Source organism: Paramisgurnus dabryanus, chromosome 13 (assembly GCF_030506205.2).
Source record: "Paramisgurnus dabryanus chromosome 13, PD_genome_1.1, whole genome shotgun sequence".
In the NCBI taxonomy this organism is placed as follows: Eukaryota; Metazoa; Chordata; class Actinopteri; order Cypriniformes; family Cobitidae; genus Paramisgurnus; species Paramisgurnus dabryanus.
Genome location: NC_133349.1, coordinates 33,497,322 through 33,521,734, shown reverse-complemented (window position 1 = coordinate 33,521,734; position 24,413 = coordinate 33,497,322). Strand labels below are relative to the sequence as shown.

Sequence of the window (24,413 nt, the reverse complement as noted above, 5' to 3'; positions counted from 1 at the left end):
ACTTTACTAACGAGGATCTGACGCCCGAACTGGGTCGTCGAGCCGAGTCGTCAACCCAGACCGCAGCTTATAACACACGTACTACCCATTTGTGAGGACAGCCTTCCTGTTTTTTCCCCACGTTTTTTGTTTATTTTGTGTGTTTGTTTATATTTTAAAAAGTTTCTTTACCTTCTTTTTTAAAAAACATTCCCTTCTACTGCCCCAGCCAACCACCATCCTTACCCCAAAATCAGTAACCCCCCTAGATAGGTCTTTTAAAAGACAGCCCTGCCCCATTCTGAACCTTAACCCAACCCCTCCCCTTGCTTTTTTACTATTTACCTGAAATAAATTAACCCTAAACTACACCCTGCCCTAACACCAGCTATCATAACCCCAAAAAGAATTTTTGAAGTGAAAATGATCTATTAAGCTGAAGGTCTTAGACCTTGTTCTTCTGTTGGGGCCCTTTCTTTCCTTTTTTCTAGAGGCTATGGAAATTGATGAAGATTCCCCTGGCTTGGAAGAAAATTCCTCTACTGTTTTTTGGGGTGGCTTTTATTATTTTGGTTATTTGAGATTTGAAAACCTAACGGGATGGAGATTGGAGGTAACCTGTGCATCCTCTGTGCACAGAGTTCATTCCCCAAATCCTCTCATCAAAAGATCACACTGTGACATGTTAGTAGCCTGTGCCTGTGTCTTTTTTTCACAGGAAGGTATTTCTACCTCTTTTGCTCCTCCCAGGTGGAAGGGTCTGGGTGGATCCTGAACCAGAAATTACCCTTTTTGGACATTATGGTGTGGCACACGGAGCACACTGGGTCAAGGGTTGTTGGGCATAACTCAAGTTTTCCTTCAACTACGCATAAATCTTTCGCCTTTTACTAAAGATTTCCATGGAGGGGGACTGTTGTGAGTTTATTGTATTTTTGGGTGCTCTGCTCAGAGCAGAGCTGCGTAACTTTGGTCAATTGCAGAAAGTCTTCCGTTATGCTTGTGTTTGTCGTGATGAGTTTAGTAGTGATGCTCGCTTTCGAAGCACTGCTTCATGAGGCTTAGAAACCTTTGGGAATCTTTTCTTTCCAATCAATTGGTTCGGAGAGTGTTTCAAACCGGTTTCAAGTCACGTGATTTTAGCAAACGAGGCTTCATTATGTCATGACCGTTTCGAAACGTTTCGAAAATCCGATGGTTCACCACTAGGGGGAGCTGGTCACAAATGACCAGTGTCTAATATGGTTAGGTGAACTCGGGTCAGTTTTATGATGCAAGTTCATAAAACATGCATCCTTCTGACTAATAACACTACCATTTTCTTTACTCTTTTTTATAGACAGATTTAATGACAAAAACGTGCATAATTAAAAGGGGAGATAGTTTTAACGTTTTGTTTGCCCTAAATAAAACAAAAAAACACATAATACACTTTAAATTATGTCATAATTAAGTCAAATAAGTTTTTTAAACATATTTTAATACAAATCTTGCTATTATTTTGTAAAATAAAGTGTCAAACGTTTGGACAGATCTGCTTTTACACTATTTTGACCAGCAGGTGTCGCCAGCGAGTGTGGTGTTTCGAACGCTTCGAAAAACTGAATCAATTTTCGAAGCAATTGGTTCAACTGATTCGAAGCTTCGGAAATCTTGGTTTCTCCCATCACTGGTGTTCGGTGGCTTTAAACAAAGGCGCCGGGTAAATCCAACATAGGGACGGCAAGAGGTGCGAAGACGGCACAGCAGTATTCAGCTCGTGCCATATCTCTTGCATTTCATTTGGCAGTCCTGAGACAAAGGAAACCTCCCCGTCGGGGAATCGAACCCCAGTCTTCCGCGTGACAGGCGGAGATACTGTCCACTATACTAACGAGGGTTTCATGGGCGTCACGCCGGGCAACCTCCCCTTTGAAAGAGAACTCCTTTGCTTCTGTGTCATCAAGTTAGAGACAACAGCAGGAGGCATGAAAGGGAATCGACTGAATCCGTGATCAATTCAGTGCAGATCTGAAACAACAGTTGGTTGAGGACATTCACAAGTCTTGTTGAGCAATACCCGCCTGCCTGCGTTGGTGGTATAGTGGTGAGCATAGCTGCCTTCCAAGCAGTTGACCCGGGTTCGACTCCCGGCCAACGCAGAGCTTTTTGCTCGACCCAGTCATGAGAATGAGAGCAGCGCAGTTCTTAAGCCGATTTTGATGCTTAAAGGTGGCTCGTGCAAGTTGTTTGAGAAGTCAAACGAAAAGTAGTTCTCCCCGTCGGGGAATCGAACCCCGGTCTTCCGCGTGACAGGCGGAGATACTGTCCACTATACTAACGAGGATCTGACGCCCGAACAGGGTCGTCGAGCCGAGTCGTCAACCCAGACCGCAGCTTATAACACACGTACTCCCCATTTGTGAGGACAGCCTTCCTGTTTTTTTCCCCACGTTTTTTGTTTATTTTGTGTGTTTGTTTATATTTTAAAAAGTTTCTTTACCTTCTTTTTTAAAAAACATTCCCTTCTACTGCCCCAGCCAACCACCATCCTTACCCCAAAATCAGTAACCCCCCTAGATAGGTCTTTTAAAGGACAGCCCTGCCCCATTCTGAACCTTAACCCAACCCCTCCCCTTGCTTTTTTACTATTTACCTGAAATAAATTAACCCTAAACTACACCCTGCCCTAACACCAGCTATCATAACCCCAAAAAGAATTTTTGAAGTGAAAATGATCTATTAAGCTGAAGGTCTTAGACCTTGTTCTTCTGTTGGGGCCCTTTCTTTCCTTTTTTCTAGAGGCTATGGAAATTGATGAAGATTCCCCTGGCTTGGAAGAAAATTCCTCTACTGTTTTTTGGGGTGGCTTTTATTATTTTGGTTATTTGAGATTTGAAAACCTAACGGGATGGAGATTGGAGGTAACCTGTGCATCTTCTGTGCACAGAGTTTCATTCCCCAAATCCTCTCATCAAAAGATCACACTGTGACATGTTAGTAGCCTGTGCCTGTGTCTTTTTTTCACAGGAAGGTATTTCTACCTCTTTTGCTCCTTCCAGGTGGAAGGGTCTGGGTGGATCCTGAACCAGAAATTACCCTTTTTGGACATTATGGTGTGGCACATGGAGCACACTGGGTCAAGGGTTGTTGGGCATAACTCAAGTTTTCCTTCAACTACGCATAAATCTTTTGCCTTTTACTAAAGATTTCCGTGGAGGGGGACCGTTGTGAGTTTATTGTATTTTTGGGTGCTCTGCTCAGAGCAGAGCTGCGTAACTTTGGTCAATTGCAGAAAGTCTTTCGTTATGCTTGTGTTTGTCGTGATGAGTTTAGTAGTGATGCTCGCTTTCGAAGCACTGCTTCATGAGGCTTAGAAACCTTTGGGAATCTTTTCTTTCCAATCAATTGGTTCGGAGAGTGTTTCAAACCGGTTCCAAGTCACGTGATTTTAGCAAACGAGGCTTCATTATGTCATGACTGTTTCGAAACGTTTCAAAAATCCGATGGTTCACCACTAGGGGGAGTTGGTCACAAATGACCAGTGTCTAATATGGTTAGGTGAACTCGGGTCAGTTTTATGATGCAAGTTCATAAAACATGCATCCTTCTGACTAATAACACTACCATTTTGTTTACTCTTTTTTATAGACAGATTTAATGACAAAAACGTGCATAATTAAAAGGGGAGATAGTTTTAACGATTTGTTTGCCCTAAATAAAACAAAAAAACACATAATACACTTTAAATTATGTCATAATTAAGTCAAATAAGTTTTTTAAACATATTTTAATACAAATCTTGCTATTATTTTGTAAAATAAAGTGTCAAACGTTTGGACAGATCTGCTTTTACACTATTTTGACCAGCAGGTGTCGCCAGCGAGTGTGGTGTTTCGAACGCTTCGAAAAACTGAATCAATTTTCGAAGCAATTGGTTCAACTGATTCGAAGCTTCGGAAATCTTGGTTTCTCCCATCACTGGTGTTCAGTGGCTTTAAACAAAGGCGCCGGGTAAATCCAACATAGGGACGGCACAGCAGATTTCAGCTCGTGCCGTATGTCTTGCGTTTCATTTGGCAGTCCTGAGACAAAGTAAACCTCCCCGTCGGGGAATCGAACCCCGGTCTTCCGCGTGACAGGCGGAGATACTGTCCACTATACTAACGAGGATTTCATGGGCATCACGCCGGGCAACATCCCCTTTGAAAGAGTACTCCTTGGCTTCTGTGTAATCAAGTTAGAGACAACAGCAGGAGGCATGAAAGGGAATCGACTGAATCCGTGATCAATTCAGTGCAGATCTGAAACAACAGTTGGTTGAGGACATTCACAAGTCTTGTTGAGCAATACCCGCCTGCCTGCGTTGGTGGTATAGTGGTGAGCATAGCTGCCTTCCAAGCAGTTGACCCGGGTTCGATTCCCGGCCAACGCACAGCTTTTTGCTCGACCCAGTCGTGAGAATGAGAGCAGCGCAGATCTTAAGCCGATTATGATGCTTAAAGGTGGCTCGTGCAAGTTGTTTGAGAAGTCAAACGAAAAGTAGCTCTCCCCGTCGGGGAATCGAACCTCGGTCTTCCGCGTGACAGGCGGAGATACTGTCCACTATACTAACGAGGATCTGACGCCCGAACTGGGTCGTCGAGCCGAGTCGTCAACCCAGACCGCAGCTTATAACACACGTACTCCCCATTTGTGAGGACAGCCTTCCTGTTTTTTTCCCCACGTTTTTTGTTTATTTTGTGTGTTTGTTTATATTTTAAAAAGTTTCTTTACCTTCTTTTTTAAAAAACATTCCCTTCTACTGCCCCAGCCAACCACCATCCTTACCCCAAAATCAGTAACCCCCCTAGATAGGTCTTTTAAAAGACAGCCCTGCCCCATTCTGAACCTTAACCCAACCCCTCCCCTTGCTTTTTTACTATTTACCTGAAATAAATTAACCCTAAACTACACCCTGCCCTAACACCAGCTATCATAACCCCAAAAAGAATTTTTGAAGTGAAAATGATCTATTAAGCTGAAGGTCTTAGACCTTGTTCTTCTGTTGGGGCCCTTTCTTTCCTTTTTTCTAGAGGCTATGGAAATTGATGAAGATTCCCCTGGCTTGGAAGAAAATTCCTCTACTGTTTTTTGGGGTGGCTTTTATTATTTTGGTTATTTGAGATTTGAAAACCTAACGGGATGGAGATTGGAGGTAACCTGTGCATCCTCTGTGCACAGAGTTTCATTCCCCAAATCCTCTCATCAAAAGATCACACTGTGACATGTTAGTAGCCTGTGCCTGTGTCTTTTTTTCACAGGAAGGTATTTCTACCTCTTTTGCTCCTCCCAGGTGGAAGGGTCTGGGTGGATCCTGAACCAGAAATTACCCTTTTTGGACATTATGGTGTGGCACACGGAGCACACTGGGTCAAGGGTTGTTGGGCATAACTCAAGTTTTCCTTCAACTACGCATAAATCTTTCGCCTTTTACTAAAGATTTCCGTGGAGGGGGACCGTTGTGAGTTTATTGTATTTTTGGGTGCTCTGCTCAGAGCAGAGCTGCGTAACTTTGGTCAATTGCAGAAAGTCTTTCGTTATGCTTGTGTTTGTCGTGATGAGTTTAGTAGTGATGCTCGCTTTCGAAGCACTGCTTCATGAGGCTTAGAAACCTTTGGGAATCTTTTCTTTCCAATCAATTGGTTCGGAGAGTGTTTCAAACCGGTTTCAAGTCACGTGATTTTAGCAAACGAGGCTTCATTATGTCATGACCGTTTCGAAACGTTTCGAAAATCCGATGGTTCACCACTAGGGGGAGTTGGTCACAAATGACCAGTGTCTAATATGGGTAGGTGAACTCGGGTCAGTTTTATGATGCAAGTTCATAAAACATGCATCCTTCTGACTAATAACACTACCATTTTGTTTACTCTTTTTTATAGACAGATTTAATGACAAAAACGTGCATAATTAAAAGGGGAGATAGTTTTAACGATTTGTTTGCCCTAAATAAAACAAAAAAACATATAATACACTTTAAATTATGTCATAATTAAGTCAAATAAGTTTTTTAAACATATTTTAATACAAATCTTGCTATTATTTTGTAAAATAAAGTGTCAAACGTTTGGACAGATCTGCTTTTACACTATTTTGACCAGCAGGTGTCGCCAGCGAGTGTGGTGTTTCGAACGCTTCGAAAAACTGAATCAATTTTCGAAGCAATTGGTTCAACTGATTCGAAGCTTCGGAAATCTTGGTTTCTCCCATCACTGGTGTTCAGTGGCTTTAAACAAAGGCGCCGGGTAAATCCAACATAGGGACGGCACAGCAGATTTCAGCTCGTGCCGTATGTCTTGCGTTTCATTTGGCAGTCCTGAGACAAAGTAAACCTCCCCGTCGGGGAATCGAACCCCGGTCTTCCGCGTGACAGGCGGAGATACTGTCCACTATACTAACGAGGATTTCATGGGCGTCACGCCGGGCAACATCCCCTTTGAAAGAGTACTCCTTGGCTTCTGTGTAATCAAGTTAGAGACAACAGCAGGAGGCATGAAAGGGAATCGACTGAATCCGTGATCAATTCAGTGCAGATCTGAAACAACAGTTGGTTGAGGACATTCACAAGTCTTGTTGAGCAATACCCGCCTGCCTGCGTTGGTGGTATAGTGGTGAGCATAGCTGGCTTCCAAGCAGTTGACCCGGGTTCGATTCCCGGCCAACGCACAGCTTTTTGCTCGACCCAGTCGTGAGAATGAGAGCAGCGCAGATCTTAAGCCGATTATGATGCTTAAAGGTGGCTCGTGCAAGTTGTTTGAGAAGTCAAACGAAAAGTAGTTCTCCCCGTCGGGGAATCGAACCCCGGTCTTCCGCGTGACAGGCGGAGATACTGTCCACTATACTAACGAGGATCTGACGCCCGAACTGGGTCGTCGAGCCGAGTCGTCAACCCAGACCGCAGCTTATAACACACGTACTCCCCATGTGTGAGGACAGCCTTCCTGTTTTTTTCCCCACGTTTTTTGTTTATTTTGTGTGTTTGTTTATATTTTAAAAAGTTTCTTTACCTTCTTTTTTAAAAAACATTCCCTTCTACTGCCCCAGCCAACCACCATCCTTACCCCAAAATCAGTAACCCCCCTAGATAGGTCTTTTAAAAGACAGCCCTGCCCCATTCTGAACCTTAACCCAACCCCTCCCCTTGCTTTTTTACTATTTACCTGAAATAAATTAACCCTAAACTACACCCTGCCCTAACACCAGCTATCATAACCCCAAAAAGAATTTTTGAAGTGAAAATGATCTATTAAGCTGAAGGTCTTAGACCTTGTTCTTCTGTTGGGGCCCTTTCTTTCCTTTTTTCTAGAGGCTATGGAAATTGATGAAGATTCCCCTGGCTTGGAAGAAAATTCCTCTACTGTTTTTTGGGGTGGCTTTTATTATTTTGGTTATTTGAGATTTGAAAACCTAACGGGATGGAGATTGGAGGTAACCTGTGCATCCTCTGTGCACAGAGTTTCATTCCCCAAATCCTCTCATCAAAAGATCACACTGTGACATGTTAGTAGCCTGTGCCTGTGTCTTTTTTTCACAGGAAGGTATTTCTACCTCTTTTGCTCCTCCCAGGTGGAAGGGTCTGGGTGGATCCTGAACCAGAAATTACCCTTTTTGGACATTATGGTGTGGCACACGGAGCACACTGGGTCAAGGGTTGTTGGGCATAACTCAAGTTTTCCTTCAACTACGCATAAATCTTTCGCCTTTTACTAAAGATTTCCGTGGAGGGGGACCGTTGTGAGTTTATTGTATTTTTGGGTGCTCTGCTCAGAGCAGAGCTGCGTAACTTTGGTCAATTGCAGAAAGTCTTTCGTTATGCTTGTGTTTGTCGTGATGAGTTTAGTAGTGATGCTCGCTTTCGAAGCACTGCTTCATGAGGCTTAGAAACCTTTGGGAATCTTTTCTTTCCAATCAATTGGTTCGGAGAGTGTTTCAAACCGGTTTCAAGTCACGTGATTTTAGCAAACGAGGCTTCATTATGTCATGACCGTTTCGAAACGTTTCGAAAATCCGATGGTTCACCACTAGGGGGAGTTGGTCACAAATGACCAGTGTCTAATATGGGTAGGTGAACTCGGGTCAGTTTTATGATGCAAGTTCATAAAACATGCATCCTTCTGACTAATAACACTACCATTTTGTTTACTCTTTTTTATAGACAGATTTAATGACAAAAACGTGCATAATTAAAAGGGGAGATAGTTTTAACGATTTGTTTGCCCTAAATAAAACAAAAAAACATATAATACACTTTAAATTATGTCATAATAAAGTCAAATAAGTTTTTTAAACATATTTTAATACAAATCTTGCTATTATTTTGTAAAATAAAGTGTCAAACGTTTGGACAGATCTGCTTTTACACTATTTTGACCAGCAGGTGTCGCCAGCGAGTGTGGTGTTTCGAACGCTTCGAAAAACTGAATCAATTTTCGAAGCAATTGGTTCAACTGATTCGAAGCTTCGGAAATCTTGGTTTCTCCCATCACTGGTGTTCAGTGGCTTTAAACAAAGGCGCCGGGTAAATCCAACATAGGGACGGCACAGCAGATTTCAGCTCGTGCCGTATGTCTTGCGTTTCATTTGGCAGTCCTGAGACAAAGTAAACCTCCCCGTCGGGGAATCGAACCCCGGTCTTCCGCGTGACAGGCGGAGATACTGTCCACTATACTAACGAGGATTTCATGGGCGTCACGCCGGGCAACATCCCCTTTGAAAGAGTACTCCTTGGCTTCTGTGTAATCAAGTTAGAGACAACAGCAGGAGGCATGAAAGGGAATCGACTGAATCCGTGATCAATTCAGTGCAGATCTGAAACAACAGTTGGTTGAGGACATTCACAAGTCTTGTTGAGCAATACCCGCCTGCCTGCGTTGGTGGTATAGTGGTGAGCATAGCTGCCTTCCAAGCAGTTGACCCGGGTTCGATTCCCGGCCAACGCACAGCTTTTTGCTCGACCCAGTCGTGAGAATGAGAGCAGCGCAGATCTTAAGCCGATTATGATGCTTAAAGGTGGCTCGTGCAAGTTGTTTGAGAAGTCAAACGAAAAGTAGTTCTCCCCGTCGGGGAATCGAACCCCGGTCTTCCGCGTGACGGGCGGAGATACTGTCCACTATACTAACGAGGATCTGAGGCCCGAACTGGGTCGTCGAGCCGAGTCGTCAACCCAGACCGCAGCTTATAACACACGTACTCCCCATTTGTGAGGACAGCCTTCCTGTTTTTTTCCCCACGTTTTTTGTTTATTTTGTGTGTTTGTTTATATTTTAAAAAGTTTCTTTACCTTCTTTTTTAAAAAACATTCCCTTCTACTGCCCCAGCCAACCACCATCCTTACCCCAAAATCAGTAACCCCCCTAGATAGGTCTTTTAAAAGACAGCCCTGCCCCATTCTGAACCTTAACCCAACCCCTCCCCTTGCTTTTTTACTATTTACCTGAAATAAATTAACCCTAAACTACACCCTGCCCTAACACCAGCTATCATAACCCCAAAAAGAATTTTTGAAGTGAAAATGATCTATTAAGCTGAAGGTCTTAGACCTTGTTCTTCTGTTGGGGCCCTTTCTTTCCTTTTTTCTAGAGGCTATGGAAATTGATGAAGATTCCCCTGGCTTGGAAGAAAATTCCTCTACTGTTTTTTGGGGTGGCTTTTATTATTTTGGTTATTTGAGATTTGAAAACCTAACGGGATGGAGATTGGAGGTAACCTGTGCATCCTCTGTGCACAGAGTTTCATTCCCCAAATCCTCTCATCAAAAGATCACACTGTGACATGTTAGTAGCCTGTGCCTGTGTCTTTTTTTCACAGGAAGGTATTTCTACCTCTTTTGCTCCTCCCAGGTGGAAGGGTCTGGGTGGATCCTGAACCAGAAATTACCCTTTTTGGACATTATGGTGTGGCACACGGAGCACACTGGGTCAAGGGTTGTTGGGCATAACTCAAGTTTTCCTTCAACTACGCATAAATCTTTCGCCTTTTACTAAAGATTTCCGTGGAGGGGGACCGTTGTGAGTTTATTGTATTTTTGGGTGCTCTGCTCAGAGCAGAGCTGCGTAACTTTGGTCAATTGCAGAAAGTCTTTCGTTATGCTTGTGTTTGTCGTGATGAGTTTAGTAGTGATGCTCGCTTTCGAAGCACTGCTTCATGAGGCTTAGAAACCTTTGGGAATCTTTTCTTTCCAATCAATTGGTTCGGAGAGTGTTTCAAACCGGTTTCAAGTCACGTGATTTTAGCAAACGAGGCTTCATTATGTCATGACCGTTTCGAAACGTTTCGAAAATCCGATGGTTCACCACTAGGGGGAGTTGGTCACAAATGACCAGTGTCTAATATGGGTAGGTGAACTCGGGTCAGTTTTATGATGCAAGTTCATAAAACATGCATCCTTCTGACTAATAACACTACCATTTTGTTTACTCTTTTTTATAGACAGATTTAATGACAAAAACGTGCATAATTAAAAGGGGAGATAGTTTTAACGATTTGTTTGCCCTAAATAAAACAAAAAAACATATAATACACTTTAAATTATGTCATAATTAAGTCAAATAAGTTTTTTAAACATATTTTAATACAAATCTTGCTATTATTTTGTAAAATAAAGTGTCAAACGTTTGGACAGATCTGCTTTTACACTATTTTGACCAGCAGGTGTCGCCAGCGAGTGTGGTGTTTCGAACGCTTCGAAAAACTGAATCAATTTTCGAAGCAATTGGTTCAACTGATTCGAAGCTTCGGAAATCTTGGTTTCTCCCATCACTGGTGTTCAGTGGCTTTAAACAAAGGCGCCGGGTAAATCCAACATAGGGACGGCACAGCAGATTTCAGCTCGTGCCGTATGTCTTGCGTTTCATTTGGCAGTCCTGAGACAAAGTAAACCTCCCCGTCGGGGAATCGAACCCCGGTCTTCCGCGTGACAGGCGGAGATACTGTCCACTATACTAACGAGGATTTCATGGGCGTCACGCCGGGCAACATCCCCTTTGAAAGAGTACTCCTTGGCTTCTGTGTAATCAAGTTAGAGACAACAGCAGGAGGCATGAAAGGGAATCGACTGAATCCGTGATCAATTCAGTGCAGATCTGAAACAACAGTTGGTTGAGGACATTCACAAGTCTTGTTGAGCAATACCCGCCTGCCTGCGTTGGTGGTATAGTGGTGAGCATAGCTGCCTTCCAAGCAGTTGACCCGGGTTCGATTCCCGGCCAACGCACAGCTTTTTGCTCGACCCAGTCGTGAGAATGAGAGCAGCGCAGATCTTAAGCCGATTATGATGCTTAAAGGTGGCTCGTGCAAGTTGTTTGAGAAGTCAAACGAAAAGTAGTTCTCCCCGTCGGGGAATCGAACCCCGGTCTTCCGCGTGACAGGCGGAGATACTGTCCACTATACTAACGAGGATCTGACGCCCGAACTGGGTCGTCGAGCCGAGTCGTCAACCCAGACCGCAGCTTATAACACACGTACTCCCCATGTGTGAGGACAGCCTTCCTGTTTTTTTCCCCACGTTTTTTGTTTATTTTGTGTGTTTGTTTATATTTTAAAAAGTTTCTTTACCTTCTTTTTTAAAAAACATTCCCTTCTACTGCCCCAGCCAACCACCATCCTTACCCCAAAATCAGTAACCCCCCTAGATAGGTCTTTTAAAAGACAGCCCTGCCCCATTCTGAACCTTAACCCAACCCCTCCCCTTGCTTTTTTACTATTTACCTGAAATAAATTAACCCTAAACTACACCCTGCCCTAACACCAGCTATCATAACCCCAAAAAGAATTTTTGAAGTGAAAATGATCTATTAAGCTGAAGGTCTTAGACCTTGTTCTTCTGTTGGGGCCCTTTCTTTCCTTTTTTCTAGAGGCTATGGAAATTGATGAAGATTCCCCTGGCTTGGAAGAAAATTCCTCTACTGTTTTTTGGGGTGGCTTTTATTATTTTGGTTATTTGAGATTTGAAAACCTAACGGGATGGAGATTGGAGGTAACCTGTGCATCCTCTGTGCACAGAGTTTCATTCCCCAAATCCTCTCATCAAAAGATCACACTGTGACATGTTAGTAGCCTGTGCCTGTGTCTTTTTTTCACAGGAAGGTATTTCTACCTCTTTTGCTCCTCCCAGGTGGAAGGGTCTGGGTGGATCCTGAACCAGAAATTACCCTTTTTGGACATTATGGTGTGGCACACGGAGCACACTGGGTCAAGGGTTGTTGGGCATAACTCAAGTTTTCCTTCAACTACGCATAAATCTTTCGCCTTTTACTAAAGATTTCCGTGGAGGGGGACCGTTGTGAGTTTATTGTATTTTTGGGTGCTCTGCTCAGAGCAGAGCTGCGTAACTTTGGTCAATTGCAGAAAGTCTTTCGTTATGCTTGTGTTTGTCGTGATGAGTTTAGTAGTGATGCTCGCTTTCGAAGCACTGCTTCATGAGGCTTAGAAACCTTTGGGAATCTTTTCTTTCCAATCAATTGGTTCGGAGAGTGTTTCAAACCGGTTTCAAGTCACGTGATTTTAGCAAACGAGGCTTCATTATGTCATGACCGTTTCGAAACGTTTCGAAAATCCGATGGTTCACCACTAGGGGGAGTTGGTCACAAATGACCAGTGTCTAATATGGGTAGGTGAACTCGGGTCAGTTTTATGATGCAAGTTCATAAAACATGCATCCTTCTGACTAATAACACTACCATTTTGTTTACTCTTTTTTATAGACAGATTTAATGACAAAAACGTGCATAATTAAAAGGGGAGATAGTTTTAACGATTTGTTTGCCCTAAATAAAACAAAAAAACATATAATACACTTTAAATTATGTCATAATACAGTCAAATAAGTTTTTTAAACATATTTTAATACAAATCTTGCTATTATTTTGTAAAATAAAGTGTCAAACGTTTGGACAGATCTGCTTTTACACTATTTTGACCAGCAGGTGTCGCCAGCGAGTGTGGTGTTTCGAACGCTTCGAAAAACTGAATCAATTTTCGAAGCAATTGGTTCAACTGATTCGAAGCTTCGGAAATCTTGGTTTCTCCCATCACTGGTGTTCAGTGGCTTTAAACAAAGGCGCCGGGTAAATCCAACATAGGGACGGCACAGCAGATTTCAGCTCGTGCCGTATGTCTTGCGTTTCATTTGGCAGTCCTGAGACAAAGTAAACCTCCCCGTCGGGGAATCGAACCCCGGTCTTCCGCGTGACAGGCGGAGATACTGTCCACTATACTAACGAGGATTTCATGGGCGTCACGCCGGGCAACATCCCCTTTGAAAGAGTACTCCTTGGCTTCTGTGTAATCAAGTTAGAGACAACAGCAGGAGGCATGAAAGGGAATCGACTGAATCCGTGATCAATTCAGTGCAGATCTGAAACAACAGTTGGTTGAGGACATTCACAAGTCTTGTTGAGCAATACCCGCCTGCCTGCGTTGGTGGTATAGTGGTGAGCATAGCTGCCTTCCAAGCAGTTGACCCGGGTTCGATTCCCGGCCAACGCACAGCTTTTTGCTCGACCCAGTCGTGAGAATGAGAGCAGCGCAGATCTTAAGCCGATTATGATGCTTAAAGGTGGCTCGTGCAAGTTGTTTGAGAAGTCAAACGAAAAGTAGTTCTCCCCGTCGGGGAATCGAACCCCGGTCTTCCGCGTGACGGGCGGAGATACTGTCCACTATACTAACGAGGATCTGAGGCCCGAACTGGGTCGTCGAGCCGAGTCGTCAACCCAGACCGCAGCTTATAACACACGTACTCCCCATTTGTGAGGACAGCCTTCCTGTTTTTTTCCCCACGTTTTTTGTTTATTTTGTGTGTTTGTTTATATTTTAAAAAGTTTCTTTACCTTCTTTTTTAAAAAACATTCCCTTCTACTGCCCCAGCCAACCACCATCCTTACCCCAAAATCAGTAACCCCCCTAGATAGGTCTTTTAAAAGACAGCCCTGCCCCATTCTGAACCTTAACCCAACCCCTCCCCTTGCTTTTTTACTATTTACCTGAAATAAATTAACCCTAAACTACACCCTGCCCTAACACCAGCTATCATAACCCCAAAAAGAATTTTTGAAGTGAAAATGATCTATTAAGCTGAAGGTCTTAGACCTTGTTCTTCTGTTGGGGCCCTTTCTTTCCTTTTTTCTAGAGGCTATGGAAATTGATGAAGATTCCCCTGGCTTGGAAGAAAATTCCTCTACTGTTTTTTGGGGTGGCTTTTATTATTTTGGTTATTTGAGATTTGAAAACCTAACGGGATGGAGATTGGAGGTAACCTGTGCATCCTCTGTGCACAGAGTTTCATTCCCCAAATCCTCTCATCAAAAGATCACACTGTGACATGTTAGTAGCCTGTGCCTGTGTCTTTTTTTCACAGGAAGGTATTTCTACCTCTTTTGCTCCTCCCAGGTGGAAGGGTCTGGGTGGATCCTGAACCAGAAATTACCCTTTTTGGACATTATGGTGTGGCACACGGAGCACACTGGGTCAAGGGTTGTTGGGCATAACTCAAGTTTTCCTTCAACTACGCATAAATCTTTCGCCTTTTACTAAAGATTTCCGTGGAGGGGGACCGTTGTGAGTTTATTGTATTTTTGGGTGCTCTGCTCAGAGCAGAGCTGCGTAACTTTGGTCAATTGCAGAAAGTCTTTCGTTATGCTTGTGTTTGTCGTGATGAGTTTAGTAGTGATGCTCGCTTTCGAAGCACTGCTTCATGAGGCTTAGAAACCTTTGGGAATCTTTTCTTTCCAATCAATTGGTTCGGAGAGTGTTTCAAACCGGTTTCAAGTCACGTGATTTTAGCAAACGAGGCTTCATTATGTCATGACCGTTTCGAAACGTTTCGAAAATCCGATGGTTCACCACTAGGGGGAGTTGGTCACAAATGACCAGTGTCTAATATGGGTAGGTGAACTCGGGTCAGTTTTATGATGCAAGTTCATAAAACATGCATCCTTCTGACTAATAACACTACCATTTTGTTTACTCTTTTTTATAGACAGATTTAATGACAAAAACGTGCATAATTAAAAGGGGAGATAGTTTTAACGATTTGTTTGCCCTAAATAAAACAAAAAAACATATAATACACTTTAAATTATGTCATAATTAAGTCAAATAAGTTTTTTAAACATATTTTAATACAAATCTTGCTATTATTTTGTAAAATAAAGTGTCAAACGTTTGGACAGATCTGCTTTTACACTATTTTGACCAGCAGGTGTCGCCAGCGAGTGTGGTGTTTCGAACGCTTCGAAAAACTGAATCAATTTTCGAAGCAATTGGTTCAACTGATTCGAAGCTTCGGAAATCTTGGTTTCTCCCATCACTGGTGTTCAGTGGCTTTAAACAAAGGCGCCGGGTAAATCCAACATAGGGACGGCACAGCAGATTTCAGCTCGTGCCGTATGTCTTGCGTTTCATTTGGCAGTCCTGAGACAAAGTAAACCTCCCCGTCGGGGAATCGAACCCCGGTCTTCCGCGTGACAGGCGGAGATACTGTCCACTATACTAACGAGGATTTCATGGGCGTCACGCCGGGCAACATCCCCTTTGAAAGAGTACTCCTTGGCTTCTGTGTAATCAAGTTAGAGACAACAGCAGGAGGCATGAAAGGGAATCGACTGAATCCGTGATCAATTCAGTGCAGATCTGAAACAACAGTTGGTTGAGGACATTCACAAGTCTTGTTGAGCAATACCCGCCTGCCTGCGTTGGTGGTATAGTGGTGAGCATAGCTGCCTTCCAAGCAGTTGACCCGGGTTCGATTCCCGGCCAACGCACAGCTTTTTGCTCGACCCAGTCGTGAGAATGAGAGCAGCGCAGATCTTAAGCCGATTATGATGCTTAAAGGTGGCTCGTGCAAGTTGTTTGAGAAGTCAAACGAAAAGTAGTTCTCCCCGTCGGGGAATCGAACCCCGGTCTTCCGCGTGACAGGCGGAGATACTGTCCACTATACTAACGAGGATCTGACGCCCGAACTGGGTCGTCGAGCCGAGTCGTCAACCCAGACCGCAGCTTATAACACACGTACTCCCCATGTGTGAGGACAGCCTTCCTGTTTTTTTCCCCACGTTTTTTGTTTATTTTGTGTGTTTGTTTATATTTTAAAAAGTTTCTTTACCTTCTTTTTTAAAAAACATTCCCTTCTACTGCCCCAGCCAACCACCATCCTTACCCCAAAATCAGTAACCCCCCTAGATAGGTCTTTTAAAAGACAGCCCTGCCCCATTCTGAACCTTAACCCAACCCCTCCCCTTGCTTTTTTACTATTTACCTGAAATAAATTAACCCTAAACTACACCCTGCCCTAACACCAGCTATCATAACCCCAAAAAGAATTTTTGAAGTGAAAATGATCTATTAAGCTGAAGGTCTTAGACCTTGTTCTTCTGTTGGGGCCCTTTCTTTCCTTTTTTCTAGAGGCTATGGAAATTGATGAAGATTCCCCTGGCTTGGAAGAAAATTCCTCTACTGTTTTTTGGGGTGGCTTTTATTATTTTGGTTATTTGAGATTTGAAAACCTAACGGGATGGAGATTGGAGGTAACCTGTGCATCCTCTGTGCACAGAGTTTCATTCCCCAAATCCTCTCATCAAAAGATCACACTGTGACATGTTAGTAGCCTGTGCCTGTGTCTTTTTTTCACAGGAAGGTATTTCTACCTCTTTTGCTCCTCCCAGGTGGAAGGGTCTGGGTGGATCCTGAACCAGAAATTACCCTTTTTGGACATTATGGTGTGGCACACGGAGCACACTGGGTCAAGGGTTGTTGGGCATAACTCAAGTTTTCCTTCAACTACGCATAAATCTTTCGCCTTTTACTAAAGATTTCCGTGGAGGGGGACCGTTGTGAGTTTATTGTATTTTTGGGTGCTCTGCTCAGAGCAGAGCTGCGTAACTTTGGTCAATTGCAGAAAGTCTTTCGTTATGCTTGTGTTTGTCGTGATGAGTTTAGTAGTGATGCTCGCTTTCGAAGCACTGCTTCATGAGGCTTAGAAACCTTTGGGAATCTTTTCTTTCCAATCAATTGGTTCGGAGAGTGTTTCAAACCGGTTTCAAGTCACGTGATTTTAGCAAACGAGGCTTCATTATGTCATGACCGTTTCGAAACGTTTCGAAAATCCGATGGTTCACCACTAGGGGGAGTTGGTCACAAATGACCAGTGTCTAATATGGGTAGGTGAACTCGGGTCAGTTTTATGATGCAAGTTCATAAAACATGCATCCTTCTGACTAATAACACTACCATTTTGTTTACTCTTTTTTATAGACAGATTTAATGACAAAAACGTGCATAATTAAAAGGGGAGATAGTTTTAACGATTTGTTTGCCCTAAATAAAACAAAAAAACATATAATACACTTTAAATTATGTCATAATACAGTCAAATAAGTTTTTTAAACATATTTTAATACAAATCTTGCTATTATTTTGTAAAATAAAGTGTCAAACGTTTGGACAGATCTGCTTTTACACTATTTTGACCAGCAGGTGTCGCCAGCGAGTGTGGTGTTTCGAACGCTTCGAAAAACTGAATCAATTTTCGAAGCAATTGGTTCAACTGATTCGAAGCTTCGGAAATCTTGGTTTCTCCCATCACTGGTGTTCAGTGGCTTTAAACAAAGGCGCCGGGTAAATCCAACATAGGGACGGCACAGCAGATTTCAGCTCGTGCCGTATGTCTTGCGTTTCATTTGGCAGTCCTGAGACAAAGTAAACCTCCCCGTCGGGGAATCGAACCCCGGTCTTCCGCGTGACAGGCGGAGATACTGTCCACTATACTAACGAGGATTTCATGGGCGTCACGCCGGGCAACATCCCCTTTGAAAGAGTACTCCTTGGCTTCTGTGTAATCAAGTTAGAGACAACAGCAGGAGGCATGAAAGGGAATCGACTGAATCCGTGATCAATTCAGTGCAGATCTGAAACAACAGTTGGTTGAGGACATTCACAAGTCTTGTTGAGCAATACCCGCCTGCCTGCGTTGGTGGTATAGTGGTGAGCATAGCTGCCTTCCAAGCAGTTGACCCGGGTTCGATTCCCGGCCAACGCACAGCTTTTTGCTCGACCCAGTCGTGAGAATGAGAGCAGCGCAGATCTTAAGCCGATTATGATGCTTAAAGGTGGCTCGTGCAAGTTGTTTGAGAAGTCAAACGAAAAGTAGTTCTCCCCGTCGGGGAATCGAACCCCGGTCTTCCGCGTGACGGGCGGAGATACTGTCCACTATACTAACGAGGATCTGAGGCCCGAACTGGGTCGTCGAGCCGAGTCGTCAACCCAGACCGCAGCTTATAACACACGTACTCCCCATTTGTGAGGACAGCCTTCCTGTTTTTTTCCCCACGTTTTTTGTTTATTTTGTGTGTTTGTTTATATTTTAAAAAGTTTCTTTACCTTCTTTTTTAAAAAACATTCCCTTCTACTGCCCCAGCCAACCACCATCCTTACCCCAAAATCAGTAACCCCCCTAGATAGGTCTTTTAAAAGACAGCCCTGCCCCATTCTGAACCTTAACCCAACCCCTCCCCTTGCTTTTTTACTATTTACCTGAAATAAATTAACCCTAAACTACACCCTGCCCTAACACCAGCTATCATAACCCCAAAAAGAATTTTTGAAGTGAAAATGATCTATTAAGCTGAAGGTCTTAGACCTTGTTCTTCTGTTGGGGCCCTTTCTTTCCTTTTTTCTAGAGGCTATGGAAATTGATGAAGATTCCCCTGGCTTGGAAGAAAATTCCTCTACTGTTTTTTGGGGTGGCTTTTATTATTTTGGTTATTTGAGATTTGAAAACCTAACGGGATGGAGATTGGAGGTAACCTGTGCATCCTCTGTGCACAGAGTTTCATTCCCCAAATCCTCTCATCAAAAGATCACACTGTGACATGTTAGTAGCCTGTGCCTGTGTCTTTTTTTCACAGGAAGGTATTTCTACCTCTTTTGCTCCTCCCAGGTGGAAGGGTCTGGGTGGATCCTGAACCAGAAATTACCCTTTTTGGACATTATGGTGTGGCACACGGAGCACACTGGGTCAAGGGTTGTTGGGCATAACTCAAGTTTTCCTTCAACTACGCATAAATCTTTCGCCTTTTACTAAAGATTTCCGTGGAGGGGGACCGTTGTGAGTTTATTGTATTTTTGGGTGCTCTGCTCAGAGCAGAGCTGCGTAACTTTGGTCAATTGCAGAAAGTCTTTCGTTATGCTTGTGTTTGTCGTGATGAGTTTAGTAGTGATGCTCGCTTTCGAAGCACTGCTTCATGAGGCTTAGAAACCTTTGGGAATCTTTTCTTTCCAATCAATTGGTTCGGAGAGTGTTTCAAACCGGTTTCAAGTCACGTGATTTTAGCAAACGAGGCTTCATTATGTCATGACCGTTTCGAAACGTTTCGAAAATCCGATGGTTCACCACTAGGGGGAGTTGGTCACAAATGACCAGTGTCTAATATGGGTAGGTGAACTCGGGTCAGTTTTATGATGCAAGTTCATAAAACATGCATCCTTCTGACTAATAACACTACCATTTTGTTTACTCTTTTTTATAGACAGATTTAATGACAAAAACGTGCATAATTAAAAGGGGAGATAGTTTTAACGATTTGTTTGCCCTAAATAAAACAAAAAAACATATAATACACTTTAAATTATGTCATAATTAAGTCAAATAAGTTTTTTAAACATATTTTAATACAAATCTTGCTATTATTTTGTAAAATAAAGTGTCAAACGTTTGGACAGATCTGCTTTTACACTATTTTGACCAGCAGGTGTCGCCAGCGAGTGTGGTGTTTCGAACGCTTCGAAAAACTGAATCAATTTTCGAAGCAATTGGTTCAACTGATTCGAAGCTTCGGAAATCTTGGTTTCTCCCATCACTGGTGTTCAGTGGCTTTAAACAAAGGCGCCGGGTAAATCCAACATAGGGACGGCACAGCAGATTTCAGCTCGTGCCGTATGTCTTGCGTTTCATTTGGCAGTCCTGAGACAAAGTAAACCTCCCCGTCGGGGAATCGAACCCCGGTCTTCCGCGTGACAGGCGGAGATACTGTCCACTATACTAACGAGGATTTCATGGGCGTCACGCCGGGCAACATCCCCTTTGAAAGAGTACTCCTTGGCTTCTGTGTAATCAAGTTAGAGACAACAGCAGGAGGCATGAAAGGGAATCGACTGAATCCGTGATCAATTCAGTGCAGATCTGAAACAACAGTTGGTTGAGGACATTCACAAGTCTTGTTGAGCAATACCCGCCTGCCTGCGTTGGTGGTATAGTGGTGAGCATAGCTGGCTTCCAAGCAGTTGACCCGGGTTCGATTCCCGGCCAACGCACAGCTTTTTGCTCGACCCAGTCGTGAGAATGAGAGCAGCGCAGATCTTAAGCCGATTATGATGCTTAAAGGTGGCTCGTGCAAGTTGTTTGAGAAGTCAAACGAAAAGTAGCTCTCCCCGTCGGGGAATCGAACCCCGGTCTTCCGCGTGACAGGCGGAGATACTGTCCACTATACTAACGAGGATCTGACGCCCGAACTGGGTCGTCGAGCCGAGTCGTCAACCCAGACCGCAGCTTATAACACACGTACTCCCCATTTGTGAGGACAGCCTTCCTGTTTTTTTCCCCACGTTTTTTGTTTATTTTGTGTGTTTGTTTATATTTTAAAAAGTTTCTTTACCTTCTTTTTTAAAAAACATTCCCTTCTACTGCCCCAGCCAACCACCATCCTTACCCCAAAATCAGTAACCCCCCTAGATAGGTCTTTTAAAAGACAGCCCTGCCCCATTCTGAACCTTAACCCAACCCCTCCCCTTGCTTTTTTACTATTTACCTGAAATAAATTAACCCTAAACTACACCCTGCCCTAACACCAGCTATCATAACCCCAAAAAGAATTTTTGAAGTGAAAATGATCTATTAAGCTGAAGGTCTTAGACCTTGTTCTTCTGTTGGGGCCCTTTCTTTCCTTTTTTCTAGAGGCTATGGAAATTGATGAAGATTCCCCTGGCTTGGAAGAAAATTCCTCTACTGTTTTTTGGGGTGGCTTTTATTATTTTGGTTATTTGAGATTTGAAAACCTAACGGGATGGAGATTGGAGGTAACCTGTGCATCCTCTGTGCACAGAGTTTCATTCCCCAAATCCTCTCATCAAAAGATCACACTGTGACATGTTAGTAGCCTGTGCCTGTGTCTTTTTTTCACAGGAAGGTATTTCTACCTCTTTTGCTCCTCCCAGGTGGAAGGGTCTGGGTGGATCCTGAACCAGAAATTACCCTTTTTGGACATTATGGTGTGGCACACGGAGCACACTGGGTCAAGGGTTGTTGGGCATAACTCAAGTTTTCCTTCAACTACGCATAAATCTTTCGCCTTTTACTAAAGATTTCCGTGGAGGGGGACCGTTGTGAGTTTATTGTATTTTTGGGTGCTCTGCTCAGAGCAGAGCTGCGTAACTTTGGTCAATTGCAGAAAGTCTTTCGTTATGCTTGTGTTTGTCGTGATGAGTTTAGTAGTGATGCTCGCTTTCGAAGCACTGCTTCATGAGGCTTAGAAACCTTTGGGAATCTTTTCTTTCCAATCAATTGGTTCGGAGAGTGTTTCAAACCGGTTTCAAGTCACGTGATTTTAGCAAACGAGGCTTCATTATGTCATGACCGTTTCGAAACGTTTCGAAAATCCGATGGTTCACCACTAGGGGGAGTTGGTCACAAATGACCAGTGTCTAATATGGGTAGGTGAACTCGGGTCAGTTTTATGATGCAAGTTCATAAAACATGCATCCTTCTGACTAATAACACTACCATTTTGTTTACTCTTTTTTATAGACAGATTTAATGACAAAAACGTGCATAATTAAAAGGGGAGATAGTTTTAACGATTTGTTTGCCCTAAATAAAACAAAAAAACATATAATACACTTTAAATTATGTCATAATTAAGTCAAATAAGTTTTTTAAACATATTTTAATACAAATCTTGCTATTATTTTGTAAAATAAAGTGTCAAACGTTTGGACAGATCTGCTTTTACACTATTTTGACCAGCAGGTGTCGCCAGCGAGTGTGGTGTTTCGAACGCTTCGAAAAACTGAATCAATTCTCGAAGCAATTGGTTCAACTGATTCGAAGCTTCGGAAATCTTGGTTTCTCCCATCACTGGTGTTCAGTGGCTTTAAACAAAGGCGCCGGGTAAATCCAACATAGGGACGGCACAGCAGATTTCAGCTCGTGCCGTATGTCTTGCGTTTCATTTGGCAGTCCTGAGACAAAGTAAACCTCCCCGTCGGGGAATCGAACCCCGGTCTTCCGCGTGACAGGCGGAGATACTGTCCACTATACTAACGAGGATTTCATGGGCGTCACGCCGGGCAACATCCCCTTTGAAAGAGTACTCCTTGGCTTCTGTGTAATCAAGTTAGAGACAACAGCAGGAGGCATGAAAGGGAATCGACTGAATCCGTGATCAATTCAGTGCAGATCTGAAACAACAGTTGGTTGAGGACATTCACAAGTCTTGTTGAGCAATACCCGCCTGCCTGCGTTGGTGGTATAGTGGTGAGCATAGCTGCCTTCCAAGCAGTTGACCCCGGTTCGATTCCCGGCCAACGCACAGCTTTTTGCTCGACCCAGTCGTGAGAATGAGAGCAGCGCAGATCTTAAGCCGATTATGATGCTTAAAGGTGGCTCGTGCAAGTTGTTTGAGAAGTCAAACGAAAAGTAGTTCTCCCCGTCGGGGAATCGAACCCCGGTCTTCCGCGTGACAGGCGGAGATACTGTCCACTATACTAACGAGGATCTGACGCCCGAACTGGGTCGTCGAGCCGAGTCGTCAACCCAGACCGCAGCTTATAACACACGTACTCCCCATTTGTGAGGACAGCCTTCCTGTTTTTTTCCCCACGTTTTTTGTTTATTTTGTGTGTTTGTTTATATTTTAAAAAGTTTCTTTACCTTCTTTTTTAAAAAACATTCCCTTCTACTGCCCCAGCCAACCACCATCCTTACCCCAAAATCAGTAACCCCCCTAGATAGGTCTTTTAAAAGACAGCCCTGCCCCATTCTGAACCTTAACCCAACCCCTCCCCTTGCTTTCTTACTATTTACCTGAAATAAATTAACCCTAAACTACACCCTGCCCTAACACCAGCTATCATAACCCCAAAAAGAATTTTTGAAGTGAAAATGATCTATTAAGCTGAAGGTCTTAGACCTTGTTCTTCTGTTGGGGCCCTTTCTTTCCTTTTTTCTAGAGGCTATGGAAATTGATGAAGATTCCCCTGGCTTGGAAGAAAATTCCTCTACTGTTTTTTGGGGTGGCTTTTATTATTTTGGTTATTTGAGATTTGAAAACCTAACGGGATGGAGATTGGAGGTAACCTGTGCATCCTCTGTGCACAGAGTTTCATTCCCCAAATCCTCTCATCAAAAGATCACACTGTGACATGTTAGTAGCCTGTGCCTGTGTCTTTTTTTCACAGGAAGGTATTTCTACCTCTTTTGCTCCTCCCAGGTGGAAGGGTCTGGGTGGATCCTGAACCAGAAATTACCCTTTTTGGACATTATGGTGTGGCACACGGAGCACACTGGGTCAAGGGTTGTTGGGCATAACTCAAGTTTTCCTTCAACTACGCATAAATCTTTCGCCTTTTACTAAAGATTTCCGTGGAGGGGGACCGTTGTGAGTTTATTGTATTTTTGGGTGCTCTGCTCAGAGCAGAGCTGCGTAACTTTGGTCAATTGCAGAAAGTCTTTCGTTATGCTTGTGTTTGTCGTGATGAGTTTAGTAGTGATGCTCGCTTTCGAAGCACTGCTTCATGAGGCTTAGAAACCTTTGGGAATCTTTTCTTTCCAATCAATTGGTTCGGAGAGTGTTTCAAACCGGTTTCAAGTCACGTGATTTTAGCAAACGAGGCTTCATTATGTCATGACCGTTTCGAAACGTTTCGAAAATCCGATGGTTCACCACTAGGGGGAGTTGGTCACAAATGACCAGTGTCTAATATGGGTAGGTGAACTCGGGTCAGTTTTATGATGCAAGTTCATAAAACATGCATCCTTCTGACTAATAACACTACCATTTTGTTTACTCTTTTTTATAGACAGATTTAATGACAAAAACGTGCATAATTAAAAGGGGAGATAGTTTTAACGATTTGTTTGCCCTAAATAAAACAAAAAAACATATAATACACTTTAAATTATGTCATAATTAAGTCAAATAAGTTTTTTAAACATATTTTAATACAAATCTTGCTATTATTTTGTAAAATAAAGTGTCAAACGTTTGGACAGATCTGCTTTTACACTATTTTGACCAGCAGGTGTCGCCAGCGAGTGTGGTGTTTCGAACGCTTCGAAAAACTGAATCAATTTTCGAAGCAATTGGTTCAACTGATTCGAAGCTTCGGAAATCTTGGTTTCTCCCATCACTGGTGTTCAGTGGCTT

At 43.2% G+C, this 24,413-nt stretch overlaps 18 non-coding genes across 18 annotated transcripts; all 18 read left to right on the top strand.

Moving 5' to 3' along the window:
- The first annotated feature begins 824 nt into the window (after window positions 1–824).
- On the top strand, window positions 825–940 carry LOC135728429 (U5 spliceosomal RNA). Its single transcript, XR_010525574.2, has one exon. It is a non-coding gene; the product is annotated as a U5 spliceosomal RNA (small nuclear RNA).
- Window positions 941–2,048: 1,108 nt separating this feature from the next.
- Window positions 2,049–2,120, top strand: trnag-ucc (transfer RNA glycine (anticodon UCC)). The gene has a single exon. It is a non-coding gene; the product is annotated as a tRNA-Gly (tRNA).
- A 995-nt stretch (window positions 2,121–3,115) lies between these two features.
- LOC135728422 (U5 spliceosomal RNA) lies at window positions 3,116–3,231 on the top strand. Its single transcript, XR_010525568.2, has one exon. It is a non-coding gene; the product is annotated as a U5 spliceosomal RNA (small nuclear RNA).
- Window positions 3,232–4,321: 1,090 nt separating this feature from the next.
- On the top strand, window positions 4,322–4,393 carry trnag-ucc (transfer RNA glycine (anticodon UCC)). The gene has a single exon. It is a non-coding gene; the product is annotated as a tRNA-Gly (tRNA).
- A 995-nt stretch (window positions 4,394–5,388) lies between these two features.
- LOC135728418 (U5 spliceosomal RNA) lies at window positions 5,389–5,504 on the top strand. The gene has a single exon (XR_010525564.2). It is a non-coding gene; the product is annotated as a U5 spliceosomal RNA (small nuclear RNA).
- Window positions 5,505–7,661: 2,157 nt separating this feature from the next.
- Window positions 7,662–7,777, top strand: LOC135728412 (U5 spliceosomal RNA). The gene has a single exon (XR_010525558.1). It is a non-coding gene; the product is annotated as a U5 spliceosomal RNA (small nuclear RNA).
- A 1,090-nt stretch (window positions 7,778–8,867) lies between these two features.
- trnag-ucc (transfer RNA glycine (anticodon UCC)) lies at window positions 8,868–8,939 on the top strand. Its single transcript has one exon. It is a non-coding gene; the product is annotated as a tRNA-Gly (tRNA).
- Window positions 8,940–9,934: 995 nt separating this feature from the next.
- On the top strand, window positions 9,935–10,050 carry LOC135728421 (U5 spliceosomal RNA). The gene has a single exon (XR_010525567.2). It is a non-coding gene; the product is annotated as a U5 spliceosomal RNA (small nuclear RNA).
- Window positions 10,051–11,140: 1,090 nt separating this feature from the next.
- On the top strand, window positions 11,141–11,212 carry trnag-ucc (transfer RNA glycine (anticodon UCC)). Its single transcript has one exon. It is a non-coding gene; the product is annotated as a tRNA-Gly (tRNA).
- Window positions 11,213–12,207: 995 nt separating this feature from the next.
- On the top strand, window positions 12,208–12,323 carry LOC141280134 (U5 spliceosomal RNA). The gene has a single exon (XR_012334927.1). It is a non-coding gene; the product is annotated as a U5 spliceosomal RNA (small nuclear RNA).
- A 1,090-nt stretch (window positions 12,324–13,413) lies between these two features.
- On the top strand, window positions 13,414–13,485 carry trnag-ucc (transfer RNA glycine (anticodon UCC)). Its single transcript has one exon. It is a non-coding gene; the product is annotated as a tRNA-Gly (tRNA).
- Window positions 13,486–14,480: 995 nt separating this feature from the next.
- LOC141280133 (U5 spliceosomal RNA) lies at window positions 14,481–14,596 on the top strand. The gene has a single exon (XR_012334926.1). It is a non-coding gene; the product is annotated as a U5 spliceosomal RNA (small nuclear RNA).
- A 1,090-nt stretch (window positions 14,597–15,686) lies between these two features.
- On the top strand, window positions 15,687–15,758 carry trnag-ucc (transfer RNA glycine (anticodon UCC)). The gene has a single exon. It is a non-coding gene; the product is annotated as a tRNA-Gly (tRNA).
- Window positions 15,759–16,753: 995 nt separating this feature from the next.
- On the top strand, window positions 16,754–16,869 carry LOC141280132 (U5 spliceosomal RNA). The gene has a single exon (XR_012334925.1). It is a non-coding gene; the product is annotated as a U5 spliceosomal RNA (small nuclear RNA).
- A 1,090-nt stretch (window positions 16,870–17,959) lies between these two features.
- trnag-ucc (transfer RNA glycine (anticodon UCC)) lies at window positions 17,960–18,031 on the top strand. Its single transcript has one exon. It is a non-coding gene; the product is annotated as a tRNA-Gly (tRNA).
- Window positions 18,032–19,026: 995 nt separating this feature from the next.
- Window positions 19,027–19,142, top strand: LOC141280131 (U5 spliceosomal RNA). The gene has a single exon (XR_012334924.1). It is a non-coding gene; the product is annotated as a U5 spliceosomal RNA (small nuclear RNA).
- Window positions 19,143–21,299: 2,157 nt separating this feature from the next.
- LOC141280130 (U5 spliceosomal RNA) lies at window positions 21,300–21,415 on the top strand. Its single transcript, XR_012334923.1, has one exon. It is a non-coding gene; the product is annotated as a U5 spliceosomal RNA (small nuclear RNA).
- A 2,157-nt stretch (window positions 21,416–23,572) lies between these two features.
- LOC141280129 (U5 spliceosomal RNA) lies at window positions 23,573–23,688 on the top strand. Its single transcript, XR_012334922.1, has one exon. It is a non-coding gene; the product is annotated as a U5 spliceosomal RNA (small nuclear RNA).
- The last annotated feature ends 725 nt before the right edge of the window (window positions 23,689–24,413 follow it).